Source organism: Morone saxatilis, unplaced genomic scaffold (assembly GCF_004916995.1).
Source record: "Morone saxatilis isolate NCDOM2014 unplaced genomic scaffold, NCSU_SB_2.0 Contig23, whole genome shotgun sequence".
NCBI lineage: Eukaryota > Metazoa > Chordata > Actinopteri > Moronidae > Morone > Morone saxatilis.
This window is the reverse complement of record NW_023339796.1, coordinates 3,710,352-3,718,321: the sequence shown is the minus strand read 5'-3', so window position 1 is coordinate 3,718,321 and position 7,970 is coordinate 3,710,352. Positions and strand designations below refer to the sequence as shown.

The window sequence follows — 7,970 nt, the reverse complement described above, 5'->3', positions numbered from 1 at the left end:
GGGGGGGGGTTGTCTCTTTCACTTATCTCTGCTTAGATTAAGCTCCAGCATCAGCACCGCTATTTAGTAGACAGCACAAATCTTCTCAGAGTCCAATCAGCGAAATCAGAGGAAGAACCCTAATTTGATGTGAAGGTAATAAGATTTACGCCGGGCTGCGGAGGCTGGACGGGAGGGCAGGAGCTGATGGAAGGGGCCTCGGCTGGAGAGCACAAAACGATGGTAAAGGTAGCGGAGATGATGTCTGTGTGTGCGTGTAGGACCGATGTGTGCGTGAAGGAAAAGTCTGCCGTCGTCAGCGTATGTTGGTAACACACCCTCCCATTTTCTCCAACCTCAGCGAAACAGAAAGCAGCTCCACGGAAAAGGGTTTTTTCAACGTTCACACACACGAAACGTTTCCACAGAAACAGTTGAGGCCTGGGGGAGTCAATGCTCTGCATCGCGTCTCACATGACACTTGTTAGCAGGGTTCTGTTTCTATCGAGGGCCGGGCCGCCATCGATTAGTCAGTGAGTGAGTTATTCTCATCAGAGAGAGAGAGAGCACATTTCTCTCCCATTATGGAGTTATTTAAAGCGAAGGGAAAGGGGGTTGGAGAGATGATTATCAGGCTGACTAAGCTTCATTTTAAAAGTTCACTTACAGGAACTTTTCAGGGGGAAAAAAAGCTGATTTTTTTTCCCCCTCCCGGTTACTCAAATTAATTAAACATCTGTGAGGAACGACTTTCTACAAAACAAATAATCCCTTAGAAATCTGTGGACGTCTAGATTTGTGTTTCTGGAAAAACACGATTCCTTTAAGTTTCGCAAATGTCATTTTATTTTACTAACGTCTGAGAAACACTCGTATATTAAGGTGGCAGCTGATGTTTTAGAAACAGAGGCCTCTAAATCAGCATGGCTCAATAATATCACAATGGGTAAGTTAGTTTGTTCTGTGATTTTGGTCCCACTTCAGTAACTAGGTGAAGTGAAGAACTGCACTGTGACCTTCAGACGCAGTCACACCAGATATAGGTCCACGTTTTCCCCCTAAACAGCTTGAATTCAGCACAGGCTGTCCCAGTTAGACACCTCTCACCGCGACTTTCCTCGAAACTCAAGTCCCCGAGGTGCCCCCGCAACTGTCACAACCGCACATCTGTCACACCTGAACAGACCACATCCCACTGCAGCTCTTAATGTGGGCATCTTGAGAGAAATGAGAGTACATGACAGAAGTAAAACACAAGGGGAGGACGTGTTTCAGAGGCAGGTAGGTCACCCACAGTGGGAATGAGAGCAGGCGGTGACGAGTGGCACTTGTCAAATTAAACTGAACACGAACTCATCACCACATCAGCGTCCTTTAATAGAGCAACTCTTTCTTCTCGCACTCACCGGGTGGAAGCTGCTTCACGACCACGAAGGGGGAAAAGATGTGATTTATGGTGTTCAATCAATCAGATGATGGTTTTATCCACAAAGACTGTATCTATTAACATTTGGAGAATCAAATTTAGAGTTGCAACTATCAATTAATATACTGATTTAGCTTTTGATGATTGAACTAATTGTTTAGTGTCACAAAACAGCAAAAAATACTGTTTTCCAGAGCACAAGGCACCATCAAGCTGCTTAATTTGTCCAACATAAAGTCCAAAACAACACAAAAAAGCAGCAAATCCTCACATATAATATGAAAATGACTTGTTTTTTTGCCTGATAAATAACTTTCAACTATTAATAAACTAGTTATGGATCAAATTTCTGTCACCTGACACACCACTGTAGTTATTAAAGCTCAGCAACTGCAAAGAAATGCACCACTATGCTGTTCTCCACTTTAAAACGTTATCAAAACCTTTTCAGAAAGCATTTCATCATTGTGCTTATTGTTACAGGATAATTAAATCAATCACACAGTGAATCAGTGAGCTCTACTGTGATTATCTTCAAGCCCAGATTCTCACATACATCCAGATAAAAGGTAAACAGGTAAACAGACACATCAGCTGCTTCATTGTTGCACCCTGACAGCTTCATGTTACTGCTGACAGTGAACACAACATTTACTCCAACATATCTCACATGTGGCAGCTGGATGCAAAAAAAAAAGCAACTTTATGGTACAAAACCAAGTCCCAGAGAGTTTAAATACACCTGTCAGGCATAGCTGGTATTCCTAAAAGGGATTATGCAGTTCCTGGTTTGTTTGTTTTTTTTGTACAGCATTCCTCTGAACTTTATCAGCTGTGGGAATACTCTTCTGGTTAAGTCTTTTTACCTTTACCTTAATACTCACGTTTTATAACCTCAACGTGGAAGTTATAGCTCTTGTCTTGCTTTACAGGAGCTAATCTGTCGCTCACGTTAGCTCGCTGATTAGCTTTCTGGCTAAACATTCCTCAGTGTCCCAAAACACCGCCGCAGTCAAAGATCCCCACCCCCCCTGAACGTACCTTCTCTACTGCTACGGAGGCAGCCACTCGGAGGGAAAAGGAGACACTATGCAGGATTATTAAGATAAAATTCCCGTAAACTTGTCCCCTGTCGACTTTTACTTGTCAGGGTTTGTCAGGCAGCGGCGCTCCCGTCGCTCCTGCTCTTCCCTGGCCGGTGTAATCCACAGCAGTGCTCGCTCCCGTGGACTCCCGCCTGCCCTCTCACAACTTTGGCAACTACCTTCAGAGCGAAGATCGTCTTTTAAGAAGATGTGTCGCTCTGAAGCTGTTTTTTTTTTTCTTTTTCTTTTAGGTGGTACATTTTTAAACGTTACGACGGAGTATTAGGGCCATGCTAAGAGAAAATATATATATATATATATTCGAAATAACAAGAATAAAGTCACAATATTATGAGAATTAAGTCGTAATATTAGGTCTACGAGAATAAAGTAACATTACGAGAATAAAGCTCATTATTATTGTGAGAATAAAGTCATAATATTGTGGAGAATGAGAAGTCCTAAACACTTACGAGATAACAGTTCATAACATTAACGAGATAAAGTATAATATGTGTGAGATACAAGTGTCAATATTGGTGCGAGAATAAAGTGTAACCATTACACAAAATAAAGTGCGGGTAACATACGGAGAATTAAGGAGTCTCAATCTTCGTGAGAATAACGTCCCGTGAATCTTGTGAGAATAACAGTCGGTGAGACCATTACAAAATCATGTCCTGTACATTTTGACGGAGAATAAAGTCGTAATTCCACAAGATAAAGTTCGGTAACATTCCGGAGAATAAAGCAGTTCCATACATATGGTGAGGGCATAAAGTCGTATCCGAATAAGGTGCGACTATTGGTTGAGAATAAAGTCATATTTACGGAATAATCGTGGTGTACATATTGTGGGAATAAAGTCATTCAATCTTGTGAGCAATAAGTGCCGTAACATTACGAGAATTTAATGTGCATCAAATTTTTGGAGGAATACCAAGTCATTGGAACAATATTTACTGAGAATAAAAGTGCGTAACAGATTTCAGCGAGAATAAAGTCATAACATTCAGATAAAGTCTGTACGCATACGGAAGTAACGGTCGAGACATATTTGAGAACTAAAGGTCTGTCAAAAAAGCAATATTCGTGAGAATAACAGTCATCACATATTGTGGAAAGTCGTACTTACGAGAATACAATATTGTTGAGATAAAGTCGTAATATTACAAGATTAAATCGTAATATTGTGAGAAGTAAGATAACGATTAGCAGAAGAATATCGTAACAATTACAAGAATAATCATATATTACAAGAATAATCATGCAATATTGTGAGAATAAAATCGATTAATTATTGTGAGAATAAAGGTCGTAACATTACAAAATAAAGAGGAATATTTACAAGAAATAAAGTCGTTAAAGTTGCGAGAATAACAGGTCAGAATTATTGGAGAATAAAGTGGTAAAATTACAAACAATAACAGTGCGTAAAACATTACAAGAATAAAGTACGTGAATATTGTGAGAATAAAGTCGTAATATTGTGAGAATAAAGTCAGAATATTGTGAGAATAAAGTCAGAATATTGTGAGAATAAAGTCAGAATATTGTAAGAATAAAGTCGTAATATTACAAGAATAAAGTCAGAATATTGTGAGAATAAAGTCAGAATATTAGATTTACGAGAATAAATATTACGACTGTATTCTCGTAATATTAAGACTTTATTCACGTAATTCCCAGCCCCCCCAAAAACATTATTTTTTTTCTCTTAGTATTTTAAGCAAAAAAACAAAACCAACAAAAAAGTTTTATTTGACTGTTAATACAAGCGTTGGTCGTGTATATAGCACTACCTGAGGACCTATGTTTTGTTAGCATCAACTCATTCAAAATTTCATGTTTGGAGCAGAAACACACTCAAGAGTGAGAGCTCCTGTTTAATTTATACTCTGTGGTCCGAGGACTCAGGTGTTCGGGACGCGAACGGGGAATCAGCGCCACCTGACGGTTGTACCGTAGGACTACAAATACAATGCCGGATGAATGTAAATTGATGGGCACCTGCACAGTTTAAAGGTGCGGTAGATTTTGCCCTTTGCCCCGGTCAACTTACTCCTTTAACTTAAAGCAAGAAAGGGATTAAAGAGTAAACATCATTTCCCACCATCAGTTTCATTTGGCACAGACAGTAAACATGTTTGGGATCACAAAAATATAACTAAAAATGCAACACGTTAAAAAAACGTTAGTACTTTCTGCGTAGGGAACGCTATGTGACGGAATCACGTTGTAACGTAAGGAGTGGTGAGGTCACAAATGGGGCTGCTTCCACCTGTGGTTGCCTGGTAACAAAACACAGATCTCCAAAATCATCTTTTGATAAATACTGCATCAAAATAAGCAACTTAAAAACATCTAAATGCTGTACTTACATCCCTTACAGATACTAAACCAATTACAGAACAAATTAATACGCAATTTTAATGATCATTTCAGGGCCAAGCAACACTAAATGGCCACAAATAAGTGGACACCCAATAATTACACCCTTATTTAACTGCTGATCTTACTATAGCCTTCACTCCTCTCTCCAACACTCACATTGGACTCAGAGTCCAACACGTTGTGCTGGGTTGAGTTCAGGGCTCTCCTTATGGATCACAGTAGCATTATACTGAAACCAGAAAGACCCACATTCAAACTATTGCCCTGTTAAAAGGACAATATCGAGTAAAATCTAAATTTATATCATTAAAATGTAATTTAATTGGAACTACGGAGCCTATCGCAAATATGAAAAGCAGTCTCAGATCAAAAGAAAACATTATGCGCTTCCTTCAAGATTACCAGTATCAGTGATTTCAGAAAATGCAGCATGAAATGACTCATTAAAAGCATTTGTTTGCATCACTCTTGCTAAAAAACAGTTAGGAAGTCTTAAACCAGACACAAAAGAGCAGACATGCAACACGTGTTTTTCTCATAATTATTTAATCACACATACATTTACATCATGCAATCAATCCAAAACTGTGATCTCATGAACTTCCCATCTCTGTCCATATCAGAGCCCTGCTATTTGTGCCCCAGTTCTCCAGGAATGATCCAGTACCTTGTCCACTGATGGATCCTCAAAACTGTCCTTTAAAAATTGACCAACTATTACACAGTAATAAAAAAAGTGGCTACACTTTGTTTTTTTTAAATTTAGAATTAATGCAAAATTCAATTTAGGTAAACACCACAAATATTCTTTGCCGTTTTTATCTACTATTGTTTTTGTTTTTTCCCCATTTCATATCCAGTTTTGGTGGTAGGTCAAAGGATAAACATTTTGAGGTCCATGCTGCAAAGTCTTAACTAATCTAGAAGATTACACAGAGGGAATAAACCATCGCGATAGACACCAAACACTGTCCTGTCATAGATATGGGGGGAGCGACTCCTCCTGCAGCTTGTAAAAAGTCATTAATACTACTTATAGATTATTTGCTGTCAACAAACAGTTCCACGTACAGGGCTTTGGAAACTACTTCTCCCTCCAGTCACAAACAGCCACATATGGAGTGTTTTTATGAGTGCAGGTATTGTGAAGAAGTGCTATAAAAACCCAACCTTCCTTTTACAAGACGGCAGGTTTTATAGCGTGACATCTTACGAAAGAAAAGCCGAAATTCCTACCCCACCCTTTTTTACCAGCTACATTTGTTCCACTAGTCTCAGCCCAAAAAAGAAGTGAAGTCTCAAAAGCTGAAGCTAATTTAAAGTATCTACCACTGCACTTGTTGGTGAAGTCTGATCATCTCGTCGTCTGCAGGGAGTTTACTGTCCAGCGCAGTAGTAGATACAGTCCAGAAAAACCCGCTGTATCGTGTTTCAGGGCAATGAAAGAAGCGCTCAATACACTGAGAACCAAACGTTAGTGGAACAGAAGCTAACAAAGGAAGAGAGGGGGCAGAACTTTGACTCCATGTGGCAGGTTTACCGCTGCAAGCACACCCTGATCACACCTGCCAGTCGACTGATATACAGTGTATTTTACAGTATATTGCACTTGCACAAGATGTTAGTGTTCTCACGCTGGGGTTACAATCACTACAAGCTCTTTGCCAATGCACTGGGGCTTCATCACAGGGTTAATGAAACAAAAAAAAAAAAAAACAAGCTGTGGTGGGAATTAAAATGAAAACAAACAAAAAAATCATGAAATGACACTAAAAAAATACAACAAAGACAGCAGAACACAATAAATCCTACACCCCTGACTAGATTTAGTTAAATAAACGCTTCCTCCAGATGATGACAGAAGATTGTTGTGCAATTTTAGACCCTGCTCTCCTGATTGGTTGATCAGCGGCAAGGGTCTGACCCCATCGACCGACACACACCCTCCCCGCCCTTCAAATATGCATCTACACGATCTATGGAACAATGAAGGAGATACAGTACATTAAAAACCCAGCAAAACAAATTGCTATCTGCAAATTTACAACCAAAAAAAGGGGGGGGGGGGGCACGGGGGCACGTACAGTTTACTCTAAGGAATCTCTAGAACAACAAAAGGGTGTGAGAGGGAAGAAGAAACAAAAAAAAATATGAATAACCCAAACAAAGCGAGAGGCACCTATGAAACGAGAAGATGAGAGCACGGATTCAAAACGGCGTTCCTTATCAGGATGGTTACCAACTAAAAACCAAAGAACAGGTCCTGGGAAGGTGTGAGACTCGACCCCGCTGGGACAGACGAGCCGTTCGTTGGGTGTGTAGCCTGCGCCTTCTCGAGTGCTAACACGCCTGCAGTGCTAATTGTGCTCAATGTGCAGAGAGACTATAAAATAAGCGTCCATTCCAACACGCCAGCATTATTCACCACGTGAAGAAGTAGATAAACACCAGTACATTTAGCTGTACCTTAGCATAGGGCTATGCTAAGAACAGGTGGGAAGTTTTCTGGTGGCTTAACCGATCATTCTCCTCCCCGCTTCCGTTTCTACATTCCTTTCATGCGCTTCTCCGACTGAAGTCCACCAATAACACAGTCATAGGTTTTAGGTTTAACTTAAATTGGATAGAAAACAATTGGCCTCCACAAGCATACTCTTCGTTAGACACTCATCTACAGTACCCGATGTCGGGCACGTCTCGTCTGGCTTTCTTTTTCTTCTTGTTCTTGTTAACTCCTGTCTTTTTAGCATCGTATACGCGCCAATAAATGCGCTCCATCAGTCTGCTCTCTCTCTCCTCTCTATCTGCTTCCAAGTCGCAGCTGGCGTGGAAGATGCCGAGGTGTGGCGACAGTGCCAATGCTCAGTCATGTCATGAGACATACATGTACAAAAACGCGAAGCGAAACTACCGGTAAGAGTCAGCTCAGCGGCCAAGAGGTTCCAACTTCAACACATCCTGTTCGAACCAACTTTTCTTTTGCTATGTGTATCGTAATATCTTCTGGTAACAGAGCATGGTAAAATATATGCCAGACCGAAATGCCTTGACTGCTCTTACAGACTCTTGTCATTTAGAAACAGAAA

At 40.3% G+C, this 7,970-nt stretch overlaps 1 protein-coding gene and 1 pseudogene across 5 annotated transcripts in view; both read right to left on the bottom strand.

Moving 5' to 3' along the window:
- The window catches only part of LOC118334802 (rho GTPase-activating protein 12-like), a 53,603-nt gene extending 51,007 nt beyond the window's left edge, over positions 1-2,596 (bottom strand). For all 5 annotated transcript variants that reach the window (XM_035670868.1, XM_035670870.1, XM_035670869.1 and 2 more), the window contains exon 1: positions 2,447-2,596. The gene's annotated coding sequence lies outside the window, so the exon portion shown is untranslated. The remainder of the gene's footprint in view (positions 1-2,446) is intronic.
- LOC118334800 overlaps positions 1-7,970 on the bottom strand; it is a 344,242-nt pseudogene that overhangs the window by 238,706 nt on the left and 97,566 nt on the right.